Source organism: Arachis ipaensis, chromosome B10, assembly GCF_059453495.1.
Source record: "Arachis ipaensis isolate K30076 ecotype BB chromosome B10, ASM5945349v1, whole genome shotgun sequence".
In the NCBI taxonomy this organism is placed as follows: Eukaryota; Viridiplantae; Streptophyta; class Magnoliopsida; order Fabales; family Fabaceae; genus Arachis; species Arachis ipaensis.
In genome coordinates, this window is record NC_142435.1 from 23,063,987 (window position 1) to 23,087,973 (window position 23,987).

At 35.9% G+C, this 23,987-nt stretch overlaps 1 non-coding gene and 1 pseudogene across 1 annotated transcript; one reads left to right on the plus strand and one right to left on the minus strand.

Annotated features, from left to right (window-relative positions):
- Positions 1-2,591: 2,591 nt before the first annotated feature.
- On the plus strand, positions 2,592-3,629 carry LOC107620432 (ubiquitin fusion degradation protein 1 C pseudogene; annotated as a pseudogene).
- Positions 3,630-22,116: 18,487 nt separating this feature from the next.
- Positions 22,117-22,224, minus strand: LOC148579407 (small nucleolar RNA R71). The gene has a single exon (XR_015896267.1). It is a non-coding gene; the product is annotated as a small nucleolar RNA R71 (small nucleolar RNA).
- Between the last annotated feature and the right edge of the window lie 1,763 nt (positions 22,225-23,987).

Consider the following 23,987-nt stretch of genomic DNA (forward strand, 5'->3'; position numbering starts at 1 on the left):
TTCTCAAACACCCCCTTTGCCAACTCCCATTACAATCTCTAATAACACAAGCAAAACTAACACTATCACCCGAACCAAAATAACTAGTATCACAATTAATCTTAAAAGTACCAATGGATGGGGGATTTCAAAAACCATTTAGAGTAAAGGGAAGGGATATACGTTGTAATTCAAAAATATTCCTAACCGTGTCTTAAAAGAACAAATTAAGATTATTATTAATAAAATATTTCAAACTTTAATAAATATAATAATTATATTACAGTCTTGATTTGTATTTGTTAAGGTATACGTTAGTTACCAATGAATTATAGTTCAAATGATATAATCTTTCTATATCCACCTAAAAAGTCGCATATTTAAGTCTCCTTATCTTTAATAAAAAAAATTAGCTAACATATATTTTTTTTATTTTTTTGAGAAAAGGACAAATAGGTCCTTAACTTTTTTTTTCGCGGACATTTTCATCTTAAGGATTAAAAAATACATTTATGTTCCTGATTCTCTTAAAATGTGAACAAATTTACTCTTCCGTTAAAGTGACTCCATTTGACCCAACAGAAAAGTCTGACGTGGCTCCCGTGGCGCTAACCAGACCGTTACAGGAGCACACGTAGTATGTAGCTTTTGAAAACAAGACATATTAGTCCTCCGCACCAAAACGACGCCGTTTCAATTGGAGCCCTAATCTTCCAAAGTCAATACTTGGTTCATATTCAAACATAGCACTTCGGGTTCATTAATACTTCTCCTTTCATTCTTATTATTCTCCAAATTCTCACTCTCTTGCTCCCTGGCAACTACGACCTTGTTTCAGTTCCGCAATTCCAAATCGTGAGATGAGGACAAGTCGTTTGTCAACTCTGAAACCACGACGGCGGCGGCGCCGCGTATGAAGTCTCCCAGTTGTGGCACACTGCGCATTCGAGTGCTCCCTTTCCAATCTTGTGGATTTTACGATTGAGTATTTTAAGGTTAGAAACGAGTACTCTAGGTTTAATTATGTTGTTGGTTTTACAGTTTTATCAAAATTTTATAATGAGGTCTTTTTTATATCAAAAATGTTAATTTTAAAAGAAATATTCTATTAATTTTAATATTTTTATAAAAAAATAATCTAATTATAAAATTAAATGTGGTATAAAAATTTAATTAAAAAATATTAAAATTTAGTTAAAAATTCGATAAAATTATAAAAATTAATAAAGTAATTAAATCAAAATTCTATAAAAATAATACAATATTATCCATGTTATGGCCATTGACCAATAGGATCCACCTAAGGATGAAAATTATTAAGTGAAGATGAGAATGGGAATAAGAGTCTCCTGGTGGGAAGTTTCAAATTGAAAACTGAGACTCTATCTCTCACGGTCTCACCACATGGGGACTTCCTCTCCAAAAATTAAATAATGAGAATATATATATATATATATAACCAAAATATTAAAAAAAAAAAATTGTCACGCAATAAAGTCTAAATATATAGTAATCATGATTTTTTATGATAAAAGTATTAATATTTAAAAATTAAAAAAATACTTCAAATAGGAATTATTTAGTATCTATAATATTTTTATTTTAAATTAGAATTTATATTTTATATTAATTAACTTTATTTTTATTATTTTTACACACATTAAAAGAGGAAACAATAATAGAATTAAAAATTACATAAAAATTATTACTAGTTTATTGCAGACGAGAAAGTTTTTCACATTTCCGAGTAAAACAAATCAATAAAAAAGAAAGAAACGTGAGATCGAAAGAACAATTTCGTATCCTTGCAGCTAAGGCTTGTAAAGTATTTTTGCAGCCAAATTCTTTACTCTAATAGATAATTTGAGGTGAGAAGTTCAATCATTATTTGTGAAACTAGCAATTACTCACATGGGGCTTTGAATAATTTTAATTAAGTGAGCCGAGCTATATCGATTGTGTCTAAGCCTAAAGCCATTTCCAAGTCCACAAGTTCAAAATGTCATCTCAATTCTCAATTAAGTATCTTCCATCCTTTTATTGCTTAGTTGTCTGAAGAATACATATGAGAGAGAGGAACATGGTTTTCAAATGAATATTATTTAATTTCCTCATAATGTAAGAAATGATACCGGACAGCACACACACCACATGCATGCTATAATATTAAAAAAACATGCTTGTTTTGCACAAGTGGAAACTGTTGATGGTAACTGAATAACGAGATTTGTTTCATAAACTCATATTTGATATATAATAATGAGTATGATTTTGTCTGCGAGAGTAGTTAGAGCTCTTTCTTTTATTAATATTATTAAACTATTTTTTTATCTTAACCCAAGATAACAATAAAAAAATCTCGTAACTTATAAATTCAGTCCAACAAAATTTATAAATGAGTTCTAATTTTAGTCTTTATTATCTTATCTTATTTTTATTTTTATCTTTCGTAGACAATATTTTATATATATTTAGTTTTATCTTCACAATTCAATTCAATCAATCAAAAAATACTGATACAATATTTTTTATCTTTATTCTTTCACAATTTTTTTTTGTTCTTTATCTTTAATTACTTACTCTTGGGATTTCTTTGGGTTCGCAGTTTCATATTGATCATCGTCCATTACAAAATACCAATGGACCAATTTGACATAGGTGATTACTACATTGACGAGGAAGATGAAGAAGTCTACGTGAGTCATGATGATGATGCTTTTAAAAATTATTACCACGGTCACCCTGTTTCTTCTATTAAAAAGTCAAATTTGGAACCGAGCAATAAGATTATCATGTCCCTTCAGCACTTAATAAACTTTTGTATGCTGGAGTGGAATACTCTATGTTATTTGAAATGAGACATCTTTCTAATGAAAAATTTTCTCACTGCGGTGTCCTAGAATTCACTGCTAAAGAGGGAAAAATTTTTGTACCAAATTGGATGATGAAAAATATGCAGATAGAAGATGGAGATTTTGTGCTTCTGAAAAGCACCACACTTGCAAAAAGAACATACCTCAAGCTGCAGCCTCACACAAAGGATTTCATGGATCTCTCAAATATAAAAGCAATTCTGGAGATTAATTTGAGGAGCTTCTCATGTGTAACAACTGGTGACACAATAATGATTCCATACAACAACAAAGAGTACTACATTGATGTGATTGAAACTAAGCCATCTCATGCTATCAGCCTCATTGGAAACAGACTATGAAGTTGATTTTGTCCCACCTCTTGATTATAAAGAAGAAGTTAAGAAACAGTTGTCATCTACTTCATCTAGCAAGAAACAACAGCAAAAAGCTGATGACACTGATATTCTAACAAAGATTGGAGAATTTGTATCATTCTCTGGTTTTGCAAGGCATTTAGATGGTAAACCATCCATACCATCAAATAAACAAGCTTCTTCTTCCTCTTGTATGGCAAAACAGCAAGGTGATGATGAACACAAGAGTTCTGATTCCAAGTCTTCCTCGAATAATGTTTCATCTACAACTTTTGAGAAGCTTCTCTTTGGATCAAGACCACACAAGGCCTCTCAGAAATCCACTACTCAAGAGTCACACCACAAGACAGAAACAACCCAGAAACCATAAGAACCAAAATTTCAAGCTTTCACAGGAAAAAAGTATTCACTAAGAAGTTGATTCTTTTATTAAGCATTTTTTCTTTATCTTTTTAAGTTTAATATTAATTTACTGTGTAGTCCAACAGTTTTTTTTGTTAGGCTGAATTTGAAGACTATGAGATATTTTTATTATTGTCATGGATTAAGATAGAAGAATAGTTTAATAAATATCATTATTATTTAGATAATAAAATTTTTAATATTATATATATTATATTTAATTTGAGTTCAGTGACCATGCAAGCTGGAACAGCAACTGGCATATGTGTCGTGAGGTTAGATATACTATCATGCAATAATAGAACGAAGTGCGTAGCAACTAGTCATGTTATATTGGTACTGAAGCATGTGATGGTATACCTTATAGAATGAAAAAAAGTAAATAATTGGGACAATCCAATATGTACTGGCTTCTTTGGTTGCCAAAGTAGCCACCAATAAATGGGGATATAGTCTTCCTTCAGAGATGAGGGAGATAAAGAGACAGAAATAAAGAAGTTTTATATTTTGTTGGGTTATAATAACGAAAAGTAGAAAATAAAAGAAAAATATTAGTTATTATTATTTTTACAAAAATATTATTTACACATTAAAATTAATCACAAAAATCAGTTATTTTGTATTTGTTTATATTTATATATGTAGTTTAACTCATTTTTAATGTGTATTTTATATTTCAATATATATTATACACTGAAGACTAAATTTAGTAGTTAATTTTAGTATATACCTAACATAGTTGTTATTTTTATTTGTTGGGTACTAACAAAGTTAATAGAACAGAATAATACAACTAAAATTTATAAACAAAAAATAGACGAAATTGAACTAAAAATTCAGACAATAATAAAAATAATATGACTAAGTTGTAAATATTATAATTTTTTAAAATATATAAAAAAAATCTATAATATTCTATTATGTGTTATAAAAATTACGGGAGTCAGAGAAGAAGCACTATAGAGTTGTTCGCCAAAAGCTGTGGGAAAAATTTGTCGCGGAGATTCGTGACACGAACAAACAAGGGTCCAGAGTGTAGTTCAGAACCATCGATCCCACCAAGGCCTATGACCGTGCTGCCTTCAAGCTCTGTGGTGGTGGATTTTGCAGCGGAGGTGGTGGTGGTTATGGAAGGGATCGGAGATGAGGAAGGAAGAGGAAAGGAGAGAGATATTTGCATAATTATAAACAACCCATTTATAGATGAGTTATTTTTGTCAAACAAAACTTATCTTGTATGGGTATAATTTTAGTTTCAATTTTTCATGGTCAATTTTGTCAACATCCAAATCTTTTATGGTTAGAAATTGTTATTTTCTCATTTTTTAAATTACCGATTTTTATCTTTAACCTCTAATTCACTATCGAATAAAGCTCTACAACTAAGCAAAATACTTAAATCAAGTCTATCCAAGTTGCTATAACCGTTTTTCACATCATGCGCACACACTCTTCTTTCTCCTCCCCCTCCTTTTTCCTCATCTATCTCTTTTGTTATCACCGTCGTTACCACCACCACCTCCATATCCTCCTCTTCCTCCTCCTTTTCTTATTTGAATTTCTTCTCTTCCTTCCTTTTCCTCCTCCTCTTCCTCTCCTCCATCATCGTTGTCATCGTCGTTGTTGTTGTCGTCGTCTTCTTCTTGTTGTACATATAGTAGCTTCATTTTTTAAAATAATGTATGATGCAAGTTCATATCAGTTGAACCAAGATGAATTGGATCATTGTTCTAAGTCGAATCAACTCAACAAGGTTTGATTCGTTCTTTTGATTAATGTAGTTCATGAGTAATTGGTGTTCGTGTAGTAGTTTTGTATACAAGTTGAATAATTTTGTTTTTCTTTGTGAAAAGTAGTGTTGATAATTAGGAATTTGGATTAGAATAAAATCTAAAATTTTTGAATTGTTTTTTCGATCAATCTATTTTGTTACGATTAATGATAATTTCGGTGTTGTTTAAAACATAATTTCGTGCAAGGTAGAATTAATTTTGGTGTTGTGTATTTTGTTGTAGTTACTTTGATATATGATTTTGTGGTTGATGTTGTTGGTTCTTATGCTAAATATTTGGTACTAAATGAAATTATTTATTGTGTTTTTTACTTGGAAAAGTATAGGGAGATAACCCCCTTACAAGCCAACTCAGCCAACTCCCTTCTAAATTTAAATTCGAAATTCAAAAAATTAGGTTTTGCACTCTCTATATATCCGCACCATACAACCTAAAACCATAAATTACTCACTATACGCACTCCTATCCTCTCTCTTCCACTCCTACTCCCTTCCATCGCACCGTTGATATCTGCCTCCTTCCCCTATTGCACCGCTGTCACCTATCGCGTCGCGCCCCAACCATTGCGTCGCACTCCTTCATCTGTCTCCAGCTTCCTATCACGCCGCCATTGTTCATCACGCCACGCCCTCGCCCTCACGTCACACTCCTCCATCACACCACAGTAGGCGTATCATCCCTCACATCTCTGTTCTCCATCCCGCTCTATCCTCCATCGCATTGCACTCTCTGCCACCGTCCTTCTTCTTCTTCTAATTCTTTTGATGCGATTTGGATTTTTCGATGTGATTTGGATATTTTTCATGTAATTTGAAATTTTTTTTTTGAAAAAACAACCATTTGTACCCATGAACTTTACAAACCTTGACAAAAATACCCATCAAACAAGAAAACTAATGTTATACCCATGAAAGATGGGTCGGTTTCATGTAACAAAAGTACTCAAACACTAATCTTTTGTTAAATTTTTAATAAAATTTCTAAATTACCCCTATCTTTATCCTCCCCATCCTTACCCACTCTCTCTCTCTCCCTCTCTCTCTTTCTTCCTCACAATATGAAACAAACCCAACCTTGCACGACAACAAGCTCGTCTCCTTCCTCAAAGGGTCGACATTGAGACCAAGTTTGCTTGTTGCGTTGGGAATGAGAGAGAATAGAGGAGGCTCAGCGAGATTTGCAAATTCTGGCAGCCAGATCAGGAACCAAAACCGTGCTCCCTCAAGGTCGCCGACAACGCCCGTAACGATTATGTCTTGATGCCAAGAAAGACCCATTGAACTAAATGCATCGTCCTTGGCTTATGTAGGTTGTGCTCGCATCAAACGAGAAGAACAGAGCTGTGCTTGATGTCGATGGAGCAAGCTTCATCAATCTTCGATCAATGCTTCATCTTCTTGCAGAGTTCAAGTAGCAGCCGTCAGTCATAGCTCAGCAGCGTCAACAGGCTTGCCATACACCATTAGTTCTAATTTAGGCAGAGGTTACAAGAGGGGGAATGGTTATGTCTCTTTTTGAATTTGGGATTCTTTGCTTAGTTTTTTTGGATTCTCTAGCTTTGGAATTAATTCTTTGTTACTGATGGTTTGAGTTTTTGTGTAACTTTGTGTTTTTCATTGTTGCCGGTTACTTGAATTACTTGAACTCCACTGTGTTGACTTCTCCATCCTTCCCTAGAAGTCCTCCTTTGGATTTTAATTTCTGGAAAACTCCGCTTATTAGTAGCATCGACCGGCGCATTTAAATCTCTGTTTCTGGCAGAAGTTCACGAGATAGAGATACTCGATTTGAAGGGAGTGGCAGTGTTCCTCGTCATTTGTAGTAGAAGCAGAGGCGGAGAGCTCTGACGTTGTCGCCATTGCATTTGGGTTCGCCCCCTTATTTTGGTTGGAGTTGAGGTTGAAGATAAAGGGTTGGGGTAATTTGGAAATTTTAATAAAAAAGTAAACAAAAGATTAGGATTCAGGTACTTTTGTCACACAAAACTCATCTTTCCTTGGTATAACGATAGTTTCCTTGTTTGATGGTATTTTTGTCAACGTTCGTAAAGTTTATAGGTACAAATAATTGTTTTTTGTTAATATAATTTGAGATTTTTTTTGTATATTCTGGATGGATCCTTAGTAAGAAATATATTGGGATTTATAATACAGATATTTCTTTTAGAAAAAAAGAAACATCCAATTACAAAGAAAGAAACATCCACAACCCCCTTCAGAAATAAATTAATGTGATTGGGATTTTTTCGATGTAGTATAATTTTTTTCATGTAAAGTGGATAATTTTTTCAATATAATTTGGATTTTTTGGGTATATTGTGAATTTTTTTTCGTTCCTTAATAAGAAATGTATTGGTATTTAGGATACATTTTCTTTTACAAAGAAAGAAACATCCAATTAAAAAAAATCCACAACTCCTTCAGAATGAATTTAATATGATTTGAATTTTTTCGATGTGATTTGGATTTTTTCCATGTAGTTTTGATCTTTTTCGATATAATTTGGATTTTTTGGTATATTCACTACAAGAAAAGCGTTGTTTACCGTCGGATTTACCGTTAGATTAATCAAATAAATTCGTCGCTAAAAAGATTACCGTTGGATTTACCGTCGTCCTGTAGTTAATGGTATAAACAGCGCCGAAAACCCATTACCGGCAGATTTTGTCATCCGACGCTAATTACCGACAAATTTTTCGTTGGTATTTTCAATGGATTGTCGAGTATGAGTTGATGATGATTACCGTCGGATTAACTTTGGCACCATTTTGCTTGAAATGGCACCAAAAATTACCGTCGGATGAATTAGGCTTTTTATTTTTCTGGCACAGTTTAGCCACAACTAAAAGTCAAATCAAATTAAAAGTCTTGTTAACAAAATTGTTATCAGAAATCTAAAATTAGTAGAAATCAACAAATTATTTTATTAAAAGTAAATAGTATGAATGCAATAAAATATCACAGAAGTAGAGTATTGTACCATAAACAAACAAAAATATATAAAATCCTAACCCCCTACAGATCCTGATAATTGTCGTCGTCGTTAGTGTTGTGGTTCCCCTGCTAATGAGACGGTAGAGTAGGTTCTGCCGTCGATGCCCCACCAGCAGCGTCCTCACTGGAACCAATAGCGTCGCTACCTCCAGCGCACATCTGCTGGCTATACTCCTCTATCTGCTATTGCAACAGACCAAGCTACTCCAACTTCTCCGCCAGGTTGGAGCTGACAGCAATGCATGCAAGAATCTCTTGATACCTTTGCTCAGACTGCTCATGCTGCTAGTGGAGCTCCTGTTTAGGTTATGCACCTCCTCCCTCAGGTCAACAACTTCTTGGGAATCAGTAGAGCTGGTGGCAAAGGCAGAGGCAGAGGCATAGGAAGCCACCAACACAGAAGAGTGGATGCCACTGGCAAAGAACAAGCAAACTCAAAGCGGCGATTCTTGTGGGGTTCAGAGGTGGTCTCGGGCCAAATCCTTTCAGGATCCACGATTGAGGTCTCCGAGCCGGCTTTTTCAGCTCCACTACGCGACTGAGATTGCTGGATCCCGCGACCTCCAACCTCTGTTGATACTCCTCCTGTGTCACACACGTTACTTGTGATTAGGATAATAGTTAAATAATTAACTTTAAACCAAATAAAGTTAAATTTTAGGATTAATTTAAACTCACATAATGGGTCGCCGACTGCTCGTAAGCAAATATTTCCTTGTTTGCCTTCAAAGTATGGGTATACTTGAAGGTCTCCATTAGTGTTACCTCACAATCTAACGACTTAGACTACAAATTAATATATCAACTAAACAATAAAATAAACAAACAAATTAAACAATGACAGACAAATATATATGAGGCAGAAAATCTTAATTTTAATTTCAAAAATATAATTTTAATTTTTTTATTTCACTGAAAATCTTATAAAAATTTTGATAGAGTCTCCCTTGAAATTTGGATTTAGCCACCCTTGAAGGGTTCCATCCAAACCAAATATCCATAATTATTTTCACAGTCAAGTATGTTCCAAATAATTTTAGCAGCAGGAATCAGCAAACAGTTTGATAATCTAACATTTTCCAACAATCTTAGAGTCTAATATATCCTATTCTAACCTATCCTAACCATCTAAATCCACTAAAACTGAAAATTAAATTAACTAAACTCTACTAACTATTTAAGTAACTTGATGATAAAAAAGGAAATTAAACTGATGAAACAGTTCTATATCAGCTCAACTCAGTTTAATTCATACGAGACTACATAAGTGTATATCATAACAGAACAAGTAACTTATAAAATAATTGAACAAATTAAAAAACTAATTCAAGTAATTACTATAAAATAAAATAATGCCAAAATTATTACCAGTCTCATCCTCGTCTTCATGAAGATCACCGATCCACCCGCATACCTCGACGACCTGGGCGAAGCCCTGTTGGCGATGTTCGTCAGACGGCGACGCTTGAACCTCTTGTTATCTCGAAAATGAGCCTTCAGTTCACTCTTGATGTTTGGACGGATCCACGATGTCAGGTGGTCTTTCCCCTGAAGAACATAGCTCATCGTCTACTGAAAATGTTTGGCTGTCCAGTGGTCGTAGATCTTCCGGATGATAAGGTTATGCTCAACATCCCATATGAATTTTAATTATACAAACTGATTCACCAACATTAGTTAATTGGAATAAAATACAGTTAATTAATTCTAACCAAATTGGATTCTTACCACCCACTTCTGAAACCAGCGCTCTCTGATATCAGCTGGGATCTGCGTGTAGGTCGGCCATAGGTGGTCATACATAGACTAATGACCTCAGATACCTCCTGTGTGCAAGCATTAGGGTTCGGTGTAAACCTGTCAGAGAACAAACCGCACATTATCAAACACATAAGATAAACAAACTCAAGATAAACAAACGTAATATAAACAAACTTGAGATAAACAAACGTAATATTAAAAAAGTAAACTCATGACTACATGATATCGGGCCAAATCTTAATCCGGATGACGGACAGTGGTGGAGGGGCATCCTGCTCGGGGGCATTGGAGACATCACCCACCGCAGGCTCTGTTGATGTCATCGCTGCATTTGTAGGGGGCGTAGCAGAAGAAGGCACCCGGTTCGGATTTAGGACCATGATAAATTGATGATCTGATGGACCGCCTGTGACGTCACAGGGGTCGATGGGGTAGCCGCGGTAGAGGGTGATTGCTGGGCAGTCCTGGGGATTCGGTGGAATCCCCAGGACTGCCCAGTAATCACCCTCTACTCCCGCCCTCTACCACGACTACGTGTCCCACTCGACCTACCTCTATTGCCTGTCATCATGTCTGTACAGCAAATACATTAATAAATATTAATAACATAACAAACACCAATATATAATAACAAAAGAAGAAACTCAAGAAATAAAAATAACTTGAAATGTGGTTTAGTTTAGTAAATAAAAAAAGGAAATCACATAGTGTTTTAGTTTCAAAATAATTAAATTAGACTTTCAAGGCATTCTAACTTTATTCTATCTTATTTTCTTTTCAAAGTATTCTAACTTTCATATCATTCTAACAAAGCATTCTGATGGTAATCATTGGCTAAGAAAAGGGGGGTTGAATCTTAGCCCCTTTTCGCTGAGTAACACTTGCTGCCCTTTGAAATGAATTCAGGAGATTTTTCTTCTTTTTGTCTCGTAACTAGTCAAGAGACATTTTCATTTTGTCTCGTAACCAGTCAGGAGATATTTTTCAATTTTGTCTCCTATGCAACATAATCAGAAATGGAGTAGAAGAGAGAGAGAGAATCACACCAAGAAGTATCCTAGTTCAGCTGCTAAGTGCAATGCAGCCTACATCCAGTCTCCATCATAACTATGATGGAATTTCACTATAATCATACAGATTACAAACACCAATTCTCCCTAGGAACTAACCTTCCTATCCGGGACAAGTCCAGAATCTATCCCCAATCCTGAACTTGACTTGGTCACCTGCCAAGCTTTCAACTGCTAAGTGCTAACCCAACTTGCAAGGGGATTCCCACAGAATCATGATACATAACACAAATGTACAAAGGACCTCTAGGACATCCATGGCTTTTTCTTTAATTTTGTACCCTCTGCCTCTTTTCGCTCACTGGCTTTTTCTTACAAACCTCATATTGTTTGCCTTTTTCACCATGAGACTCAAGACAGACAAAACTAAAGAAAATACAAAATGAAACACATTGAAGGAGAAGATCTTCTGTTAACTTGGGTAGCTATGAGAACTCTGTGCTTTCTCACCTTGCTTCAAGCCTTAGCCGTTCACCCTTATTATAGAAGGGAAAGCTTCCAAAGTTGAAACTGGTCCAACCGAGCCAATTTCTTCTTCTTCAAACATCAAATCTGGTTCGGACAGAGAGAAGAGAGAGGGAACCGAAAAGCAAAACCAACATGCAATTACCTCTCTCTCATCCCTTTTCTTCAAGCTTCATCAATCTGAGCCTTCCATCTTGACTTGGTCCCCAAGAAGGATTTCTGACCCTTGATGAACACTTGATCCTTGACAGCTCCTCCTGCTACACTTCTGCTTCCTCCTCCACGTAGCTACAGTAGCTACCTTCTGTGATGGATTAAAAAAGTAGAGACGAGCCATACCCTAGGGATCTTTTTTTCTGACCGAATTGGATCTTCCACCATTTTTAGGCATGGTGATCCTGAGACTTCTTCACCACATCTTACCATAAGTGGCAAGGATCTCAATCACACCATACTGTAGATCTTCCTTTTGCAAGAGCCATCATCACCTTGGCTTCTTGCTTGTCCATAACTTCTGTTTTTTGCACCTCTCTTCTGATAACTTGCATATCCTCCCTTCCTGATGATATGATCGAAAGCAAAGAAAGAGAAGAGAGAGAAGAGTGAAATACTTTTACAAGAAGTAAAGAAGGTAATTAAAATTAATTAATTAACCACTTCCCTTTTCCCAAGCCTAGTAACGTGTGAGAGCAATAATAGCAATCAAATCAATGTAAGCTTTCTCTCTCATGTTACCAAGGCATGCAGTAAATCCATGTTGATTAAAATTTGAGTTCCATAACCCATTGAAAGGAAGTAACTGTGGAAGGCATGCACTCAATTTGAATTTGGATCCCACCAAAGTAAATGGGTAATAGAAACTACATGCTCCATTTTCTTTTAATTCAAACCAAGTTTTGTTGGTATTGTAACAAGGATTATTTTTGGGCTTGCATAATAATTTTTTGGCCCAAATACCATAATAATTTAGCCACATATCATATAGCATTTTTGCACAAGGCTAGATATTATTATTATCATATTGGGCTTAATTTTCTTGTTGCCCAACACCAAATCTGCATACCTCAACAAAATTGTTAAATAATCAATTTGTAATTAGGTTAATAATAACCAAAAATTAAATTAACAATTTTGTAAATAATATTTTTAACAATGTTTGATCATCACCATAATTTGAAGTTTTTCAGACTCAACAATCTCTCCCTTAATGACAAACATTATTAAAAAATTGAATTGAAATAGGGTAAGGATTAGAAGTACTCCCTTGAATATTTTTGGACCCTCCCCCTTTCAACTTGTCACAATGCTCCCCCTTAATATGTGCTATTTTGATTGATGGGAGCAATACCTATAATATTCTTAAAACCAAGCTTAAAGCCATAATGTATTCAACATATGGAATATTAAACAAATCTTGAACAGCTTGATATTTTTATGAGATGAAATATGATAATCAAAATTTGATTTATTATCATCTAAATAATTTTTTGCTCACAATAACAACCAAATTAATGTATGCTTGAGTACCTTCAAAGTAAATTTCAACATATAACCAAGACTCAACATACTTCAAATTAACATGTACAAATAATTTCTGTTAATAGGATTTTCTGTCAAACTATTAATCAAGAAAAAATCCAACAATTTACAAAAAAAAATGGCAAATAACAAATCAGAAAAATATCAGAGCACAAGCAAATTCATACCATGATAAAACGTAACTCAGAGCATAAACCACATAAACCAGAAATCAGAGCATAAATCATAAAGAAAAGTAAACAAATGAAGCACAAGCACAGGAAAAAAATTTGGAGCACAAGCACAGGGGTAATGATTAATCATTCAGATTTCAGCCGCTGTTTCATAGAGTCAGCCATGTTTTTCAATTTTTCTTAACTTTTCTCCCCCTTTTGTCATCAATGGGAGTCCTGCAAAACAAATGAAAATAACATACAAAAGGCAGAAAATTTTTTTTTTACCAAAACACAATGGTCCAAAGTATCCAAGTACAGTTAACTAACAGTTACACAATACCAAAACAAGAAAACATTAAAAGGAAAAAAGAGTTCATAGGTACGAGCAGCCAAGAGCATATCAAACATCAGAAAGATTAACGTCTGAGCCAAGGGATTCATTGTCTTCATCCGTAGCACCCATGTCTTTTTCAAAGCCATTGATAAGCAAATTGATTCTCTCATGACACTTTGTCTAGGCCTTTTCATTCTCATAGGCTTGTTTTCTGGCCTCCTTTGAAGATTTGATCATCATATAGCTCATGTGAGAGAATTCTTGCAGCACATCTTTGACTGAGTCAAAAAATTTGGAAGATTTTGAGTGATGATATTCAGTGTCACTGTCCGATGCAATCGCACTTTTTCCCTTTTTGCCTTTCATGGCTTCAGAAATTCCTCCTCCTTTCAAGGTTGAAACCCTGTTTTCTATAGGCTCATTGAGAACATCAACATTAAATTGTTCGAAAATGCAAGTTAGAAAAATACCATAAGGCAAATTTGCCTTTTTATCACTACGCACATATTCCCACATGTGATGCACCATTAAGTAAGCAAAAGAAATAGGAGATGAAGTGAAAATAGAAAATAAAACTAGGGTATCACAAATTGTTACCCTCTGATATGATCCGCTCTGAGGCATCAAAATATGGTTAATGATACGGTGAAGTAATGTTCTTACAGGGCCCAGAGCCTTGTGAGTCAGAATGGTTCCATCAAGAGCAGAAAAATTTTCGCAAACCCGAGAGAGAACAGTCTGAAGAGTAACCCCAACCTGAGAGTCCCATTTTCTTGACATGTAAGCTCTTGGTCCATCATCTTCATATCCTAGTGCAGCACTGATGGTCTCTCTATTCAAGGTCAGGTGCACCTTCTTAACATAGGAATGTAGGGCTCCATCAATGTACATCACGTTCGCATAAAACTCGCGAACTAGATTTGGGTAGACTGGCTTGTGGATCTTGAGCAGAGGAGTCCATTTCAGTTTATCAAAAAGGGTAGACAGATCAACACCCTTATCAAATAAATTTTCCAGAGAGACAACATAAGAGGTACACAAGTGGCGGTTGACTAGAACTTGAGAATAAAATTCATAAGCAGCGCATGAGTTGAACCAAGCCAGATCAAAATGTGAGTGATTCTTATTGAACTTGTTTTTGAAATCAAGAGAGTCCAAGTTTAGTGGCTCTCGAGTGTGGTGGAGGGTGTAACCCTTTGAACGCTTAGAACTGCGGCCAGAAGCATGTGGAGTTGATTTCCTTGGTGGTAAAGGTGGTGGAGATGATTGTGACTCTTCTTCAGCAGGCATTTGCTCCTTTTCCTTTTCAATCTTCCTTCTTGAGGAGGTTCTTTGAGCTATTACCTTCTTCCTCATGGTTTCGGTTGACTGTGAAGAAGGGGAAGAAGATGAAGTAGAGTGAATATGGATATGAGTGTGAGTGTGAGGAGCAGAAGAAGATGGAGGAATTTTGGAATGTGGGGTTTGGTTTCTTCTCCTAGGCGCTACCTTCTTTTTCATAATAAGAGAGGAAGAAGTAGATGGTGAGAATGTGAAGGGATGACCGAAGATAGTGGGATGTGGAGAGAGGTTACAACTGCATTTAATGGGAATTTAATGGCACGATTATCATCAAGGAAATCTTTTAAAATTTAAAAGGTAACTGGAAAATCTTTTCCTTGAATCAAGGGAGGGAATAAGAGAAAAGATTATGATTTGACAAGAACTCCTCCTAACAAGATATGATGTGATAACTACCAAAAAGAATTAATTTAAAAGATGAAGAACTCAAATGGGCCAGAGTCAAGGATTGTGACAAAAGAGATTGGCTGGGCCCATGTTCACTAACGCCGAGTTCAGTCTCCCCCTGTCTCATGGCTTGTTCAACACACATCCAAATTTGTCTCCTTCCTTCCTACGAGACAAAAATAAACAGAATCAATAAAATCACAATTTATCAACAGAATTCAAATCCAACATACCCACTGTTCTTTAATGAACAGAACCTATCACAAAGGTTTAGTGAATATATCAGCAAGTTGTTCTTCGGATTTTACAAATTGAATATCAATAGTACCTTTTTGCACATGTTCTCTAATAAAATGATATCTAACCTCAATGTGCTTAGTTCTAGAGTGCAAAATAGGATTTTTGGAAATATTTATTACACTCATATTATCACAGAACAAAGGTATACTATTGATTTTCAATTTATAATCCTCTAACTGAGTTTTCAACCAAATTAATTGAGAACAACAAGCAGAGGCAGATATGTATTCGGCTTCAGCTGTGGATAGAGCAATGGTGGCTTGTTTCTTACTTGACCACATGTTTAGTGAGCTTCCAAGGAAGCAACACATTCCGGATGTGCTCCTTCTATCCACCCGATCTCCCGCATAATCTGCATCACAAAACCCTACCGCACAGAAATCATTAGATCTAGGATACCATAAGCCATAATCACATGTTCCCTTATTGTATCTAATGATTCTTTTGACGGCTGAAAGATGGGATTCTTTTAGGTGAGATTGAAACCTCGAACATACACTCACACTTTGAACAATATCCGGCCTAGAGGAAGTAAGATACATAAGTGAGCCTATCATTTCTCTATACCTTGTTTCATCCACATCTTTGCCATTTTCATCCTTTTCAAGTTTAGTGTTTGGATGCATAGGAGTTCCTATTGGTTTGAAATTTTCAAGGCCAAATTTCTTGATTAATTCTTTAGCATATTTACCTTGGTGAATAAAAATATCACTAGGAGTTTGTTTAATTTGGAGACCAAGAAAGAAAGTTAATTCTCCCATTAAACTCATTTCAAACTCACTAGTCATAAGTTTTCCAAACACTTCACACAAGGTCTCATTGGCCGAACCAAACACAATACCATCCACATAAACTTGAACAAGAAGAATATCATCATTAGACTCTTTGATAAATAAAGTAGTATCGGTGGTACCCATTTGAAAGTGATTTTCCATCAAGAAGGCACTAAGCCTTTCATACCAAGCTCTTGGAGCTTGCCTAAGCCCATAAAGAGCTTTTGAAAGTTTAAAAACATAATTTGGAAATTCTTTATTTTCAAAACCGGGGGGTTGAACCACAAATAATTCTCTATCTATGAATCCATTATGGAAAGCACATTTAACATCCATTTGGAACATTTTAAAACCCTTATGGGCAACATAGGCAAGAAGCAACCTAATTGCTTCCATTCTTACTACTGGAGCAAAAGACTCATCAAAATCGATACCTTCCTCTTGATCGTAACCTTGGGACACTAATCTAGCCTTGTTACGAACAACATTACCATCCTCACCCAATTTATTTGTAAAGATCCACTTTGTACCGGTTACCTTCTTACCATTAGGATTGGGTACAAGTGTCTAAACCTCATTCTTTTCAAATTGAGCAAGCTCCTCTTCCATGGCTTTAACCCATGAGGGGTCTTCAAGGGCTTGCTTTACTTTGAGAGGCTCTAATTAGGACAAGAAAGCAACATTGCTTTGCTCAACTTGCTTCTTGCTTGAGGATCTAGTGGTCACGCCTTGGGAAGGATCATCAATGATAAAATCATTGGAGTAACCCTTCAAAAACTTCTATTCTCTTGGCCTTGGAGGTGAGGATCTACCTTGATGAGCTTCAGCAATATGGTCTGTTCTGGATTCTCTGACTGGTTCAAGAGACAAAGTGGAAATGTCTCCTCCATCCTGATGAGACATTTCTGGATGGACAAGTTCTTCACTTAGGACAGTTTTGAGATTTTCTTTACTGACTTCCTGGTTGACAATATCTTCACAACCTGCATCATCATCTACTACAACACTAGGAATTGAATTAGTATCACAAAAAGACACGTGTATGGATTCCTCTATGGTTCTATGTTCTTTGAGGTATATTCTATATGCTTTGCTAGTGGTGGAGTATCCAACAAACATTCCCTCATAGGATTTTGGATCAAATTTTTCAAGATTTTCTTTATTGTTAAGCACAAAGTATTTGCATCAAAAAATGTGAAAATACTTAAGATTAGGAGGGGTTCCTTTCCATAGCTCATAAGGAGTTTTCTTTAACCCTTTTCTATTGATAGTCCTATTCAAAATATAACAAGCCGTATTTACAGCTTCAGCCCATAGAAATTTTGGAACCTCATTTTCACAAAGCATAGCCCTAGTCATTTCTTGAAGACTTCTATTTCTTCTTTCAACTACCCCATTTTGTTGAGGAGTTCTAGGACATGAAAAATTATGAGCAATTACAAAGTCATCACATAATTTTTCAAAATCTTGATTTTCAAATTCTTTTCCATGATGACTTCTGATGAGCGGATAATTTATACGCTTTTTGGCACTGTTTTTAGTAGGATCTAGTTACTTTTAGGGATGTTTTCATTAGTTTTTATGTTAAATTCACATTTCTGGACTTTACTATGAGTTTGTGTATTTTTCTGTGATTTCAGGTATTTTCTGGCTGAAATTGAGGGACTTGAGCAGAAATCAGATTCAGAGGTTGAAAAAGGACTGCTGATGCTGTTGGATTCTGACCTCCCTGCACTCAAAGTGGATTTTATGGAGCTACAGAACTTGAAATGGCGCGCTTCCAATTGCGTTAAAAAGTAGACATCCAGGGCTTTCCAGCAATATATAATAGTCCATACTTTGGCCAAGAATTGACGATGTAAACTGGCGTTCAACGCCAGCCTTCTACCCAAATCTGGCGTCCAGCGCTAGATAAGGATCCAAAGCCAGAGTTGAACGCCCAAACTGGCACAGAAACTGGCGTTCAACTCCACAAATGGCCTCTGCACGTGCAACACTCAGGCTCAGCCCAAACACACACCAAGTGGGCCCAGGAAGTGGATTTATGCATCAATTACTTACTCATGTAAACCCTAGTAGCTAGTTTATTATAAATAGGACCTCTTACTATTGTATTAGGTATCTTTGGTCTCAGTTTTATTCCATTGTTCATCTTAGGAGACTATTGATCTCGTTTAGGGGGCTGGCCATCTCGGCCATGCCTGGACCTTCACTTATGTATTTTCATACGGTAGAGTTTCTACACTCCATAGATTAAGGTGTGGAGCTCTGCTGTTCCTCAAAGATTAATGAAAGTACTACTGTTTTCTATTCAATTCATCTTATTTCGCTTCTAAGATATCCATTCGCACCCAAGAACGTGATGAAGGTGATGATTATGTGTGACGCTCATCACCATCTCCCCTATGAACACGTGCCTGACAAACACCTCTGTTCTACATGAAATAAAGCTAGAATGAATATCTCTTAGATCTCCTAACCAGAATCTTCGTGGCGTAAGCTAGAATGATGGCGGCATTCAAGAGAATCTGGAAAGTCTAAACCTTGTCTGTGGTATTCTGAGTAGGATTCAATGATTGAATGACTGTGACGAGCTTCAAACTCGCGATTGTTGGGCGTTAGTGACAGACGCAAAAGGAGGGTGAATCCTATTCCAGCATGATCGAGAACCGACAGATGAATAGCCGTGCCGTGACAGGGTGCGTGAGCATATTATTCACTGAGAGGAGGGGATGTAGCCACTGACAACGGTGATGCCCTTGCATACAGCCAGCCATGGAAAGGAGTAAGACTGATTGGATGAAGATAGCAGGAAAGCAGAGGTTCAGAGGAACAAAAAGCATCTCCATTCGCTTATCTGAAATTCCTACCAATGATTTACATAAGTACCTCTATCCCTATCTTATTATATAATATTCGAAAACACCGTTATCACTTTATATCTGTCTGACTGAGATTTACAAGGTGACCATAGCTTGCTTCATACCAACAATCTCCGTGGGATTCGACCCTTACTCACGTAAGGTATTACTTGGACGACCCAGTGCACTTGCTGGTTAGTTGTATCGAAGTTGTGACAATTATGAATTAAGATCAGAGCACCAAGCTTTGGAGCCATTACCAGGATTTGTTCGAGCCTGGAGATCACAATTTCGTGCACCAAGTTTTTGGCGCCGTTGCCGGGGATTGTTCGAGTTTGGACAACTGACGGCTCATCTTGTTGCTCAGATTAGGTAATTTTCTTTTTGTTTTCTTTTCAAAAATTTTTCAAAAATAATTTCAAAATTTTCTCATCTATTTTCGAAAAAATTATAAAAATATTTTCAAAAATAAATTATTCTATGGCTTCAGAATTTTTAAGAATGAATTCTAGTGTTTCATAAAGCATGTTGAAGCCTGGCTGGCTGTAAAGCCATGTCTAAATTCATTTGGACTGAGGCTTGCAATTTGTTATCAAGAGCAATTTAGTTGTTGCTCATCCACCTGCTGCTGATCCATGATCACCTGCTGAAGCTTGGCTGGCCATTGGCCATGTCTAGTATTTTGGACTGGAGCTTTCTTTGAAAGCTTGGCTGGCTAGTGAGCCATGTCTAATTCCTGGACTGAAGCTTTAGACTAAGAATGCAAGATTTCTGGAATTCATATTAAAAATTTTGGAATCCTTATTTTTTTTTTTCAATAAATTTTCGAAAAAAATCCAAAAAAATAAGAAATTCATAAAAATCAAAAATATTTTCTGTTTCTTGTTTGAGTCTTGAGTCATATCATAAGTTTGGTGTCACTTGCATATGCATCTTGCATTTTTTCGAAAATATCATGCATTCATAGTGTTCTTCATGATCTTCAAGTTGTTCTTGGTAAGTCTTCTTGTTTGATCTTGATGTTTTCATGTTTTGTGTCTTTTCTTGTTTTCCATGTGCATTTTTCGTTTCTTAGAGTCTAAACATGAAAGATTTCTAAGTTTGGTGTCTTACATGTTTTCTTTGCATTAAAAATTTTTCAAAAATATGTTCTTGATGTTCATCTTGACATTCAAAGTGTTCTTGGTGTTCATCTTGACATTCATATCATTCATACATGCATTCATTGTTTTGATTCAAAAATTTCATGCATTGCATCTTTTTAGTGTTTTTCTCTTGCATCATAAAAATTCAAAAAAAAAAATATATCTTTCCTCTTTTCTCCCATCAAATTCGAAAATTTGGATTGACTTTTTCAAAAGTTTTTAAAATCAAATTGTTTCTTATGAGTCAAATCAAATTTTCAATTTGAAAATCTTATCTTTTTCAAAATCTTTTTCAAAATTCTTAATTATTTTCGAAAATTTCAAAAATATTTTTCAAAAATCTTTTTCTTATTTTTATACCAAATTTTCGAAAATAACAAAATCAATTAATGTTTTGATTCAAAAATTTGAAGTTTGTTACTTGCTTGTTAAGAAAGATTCAAACTTTAAGTTCTAGAATCATATCTTGTGATTTCTTATGAATCAAGTCATTAATTGAGATTTTAAAAATCAAATCTTTTTCAAAATTAGTTTCTAAAATATCTTCTTATCTTATCTTTTTCAAAAATATCTTTTCAAAATATCTTTTCTAACTTCCTAACTTCTTATCTTTTCAAAATTTGTTTCAACTAACTAACTAACTTTTGTTTGTTTCTTAACTTTTTCAAAACCACCTAACTAACTCTCTCTCTCTCATTTTCGAAAATATCCTCCCTCTTTTTCAAAAATTTCTTTTTAATTAACTAAATATTTTTATTTTTTTTTAATTTCAAAAATTTTCGAAAAAAAATACTAACAATTTTCAAAAACCATTTTCAAAAATCACTAACTCCTTTTCAAAAATTTTCGAAAATTCCCTCCCCCATCTCATTCTATTTATTCATTCATATCCTAACATCTCATCTCACCTCTCTTCCATCCTCACAGTTGTGTTTCTTCCATTATATTACATTCTTTGTCTCCCCCTCTTCTTCTACTCACACAGGGATCCCTATACTGTGGTATAGAGGATCTCTATTATTATTATTATTTTTCTGTGCCTTCTTCTTTGTCATATGAGCAGGAGCAAGGATAAGAACATTCTTGTGGAAGCAGATCCAGAACCTGAAAGGACTCTGAAGAGAAAATTAAGAGAAGCTAAAATACAACAATCCAGAGATAACCTTTCAGAAATTTTTGAACAGGAAGAGGAGATGGCAGCTGAAAATAATAATAATGCAAGGAGAATGCTTGGTGACTTCACTGCACCTAATTCCAATTTACATGGAAGAAGCATCTCCATTCCTGCCATTGGAGCAAACAACTTTGAGCTGAAACCTCAATTAGTTTCTCTGATGCAGCAGAACTGCAAGTTTCATGGACTTCCATCTGAAGATCCTTTTCAGTTCTTAACTGAATTCTTGCAGATATGTGATACTGTTAAGACTAATGGAGTAGATCCTGAAGTCTACAGGCTCATGCTTTTCCCTTTTGCTGTAAGAGACAGAGCTAGATTATGGTTGGATTCTCAACCCAAAGACAGCCTGAACTCTTGGGATAAGCTGGTCACGGCTTTCTTAGCCAAGTACTTTCCTCCTCAAAAGCTGAGCAAGCTTAGAGCTGATGTTCAAACCTTCAGACAGAAAGAGGGTGAATCCCTCTATGAAGCTTGGGAAAGATACAAACAGTTGACCAAAAAGTGTCCTTCTGACATGCTTTCAGAATGGACCATCCTGGATATATTCTATGATGGTTTATCTGAGCTATCAAAGATGTCACTGGACACTTCTGCAGGTGGATCCATTCACCTAAAGAAAACGCTTGCAGAAGCTCAAGAACTCATTGACATGGTTGCTAATAACCAGTTCATGTACACTTCTGAAAGAAATCCTGTGAGTAATGGGACGCCTATGAAGAAGGGAGTTCTTGAAGTTGATACTCTGAATGCCATATTGGCTCAGAATAAAATATTGACTCAGCAAGTCAATATGATCTCTCAGAGTCTGCATGGAATGCAAGCTGCATCCAACAGTACTCAAGAGGCATCTTCTGAAGAAGAAGCTTATGATCCTGAGAACCCTGCAATAGCAGAGGTAAATTACTTAGGTGAACCTTATGGAAACACCTATAACTCAACATGGAGAAATCATCCAAATTTCTCATGGAAGGATCAAAAGCCCCAACAAGGCTTTAATAATGGTGGAAGAAACAGGTTTAGCAACAGCAAGCCTTTTCCATCATCAACTCAGCAACAGACAGAGAACTCTGAACAAAATGCTTCTAATTTAGCAAATCTAGTCTCTGATCTATCTAAGGCCACTATAAGTTTCATGAATGAAACAAGGTCTTCCATTAGAAATTTGGAAGCACAAGTGGGCCAGCTGAGTAAAAGGATCACTGAAATCCCTCCTAGTACTCTCCCAAGCAATACAGAAGAGAACCCAAAAGGAGAGTGCAAGGCCATTGACATAAGCGCCATGGCCGAACCTGTGAGGAGAGGAGAGGACGTGAATCCCAAGGAGGAAGACCTCCTGGGATGTCCAGTGATCAATGAGGAGCTTCCTTCTGAGGAACCAAAGGACTCTGAGGCTCATCTAGAGACCATAGAGATTCCATTGAACCTCCTTATGCCCTTCATGAGCTCTGATGAGTATTCCTCTTCTGAAGAGAATGAGGATGTCACTGAAGAGCAAACTGCCAAGTTTCTTGGTGCAATCATGAAGATGAATGCCAAATTATTTGGCATTGATGCTTGGGAAGTTGAACCTCCCTTGTTCATCAATGAACTAAGTGATCTGGATCAACTGACATTGCCTCAGAAGAGACAGGATCCTGGAAAGTTCATAATACCCTATACCATAGGCACCATGATCTTTAAGGCTCTGTGTGACCTTGGTTTAGGAATTAACCTCATGCCCCTCTCTGTAATAGAGAAACTGGGAATCTATGGGGTGCAAGCTGCTAAAATCTCACTAGAGATGGCAGACAGCTCAAGAAAACAGGCTTATGGACAAGTAGAAGATGTATTAGTAAAGGTTGAGGGCCTTTACATACCTACTGATTTCATAGTCCTGGATACTGGAAAGGAAGAGGATGAATCCATCATCCTGGGAAGACCTTTCCTGGCCACAGCAAGAGCTGTGATTGATGTTGACAGAGGTGAAATATTCCTTCAATGGAATGAGAACTCCCTTGTGTTTAAAACTCAAGGATCTCCCTCTGCAACCATGGAGAGGAAGCAGAAAAAGCTTCTCTCAAAGCAGAGTCAACCAGAGCCCCCACAGTCAAACTCTAAGTTTGGTGTTGGGAGGCCACAACCAAACTCTAAGTTTGGTGTTGAACTCCCATATCCAAACTCTAAGTTTGGTGTTGGAGAGTCTCAACAAAGCTCTGCACATCTGTGAGGCTCCATGAGAGCCCACTGTCAAGCTATTGACATTAAAGAAGCGCTTGTTGGGAGGCAACCCAATGTTTATCTAAT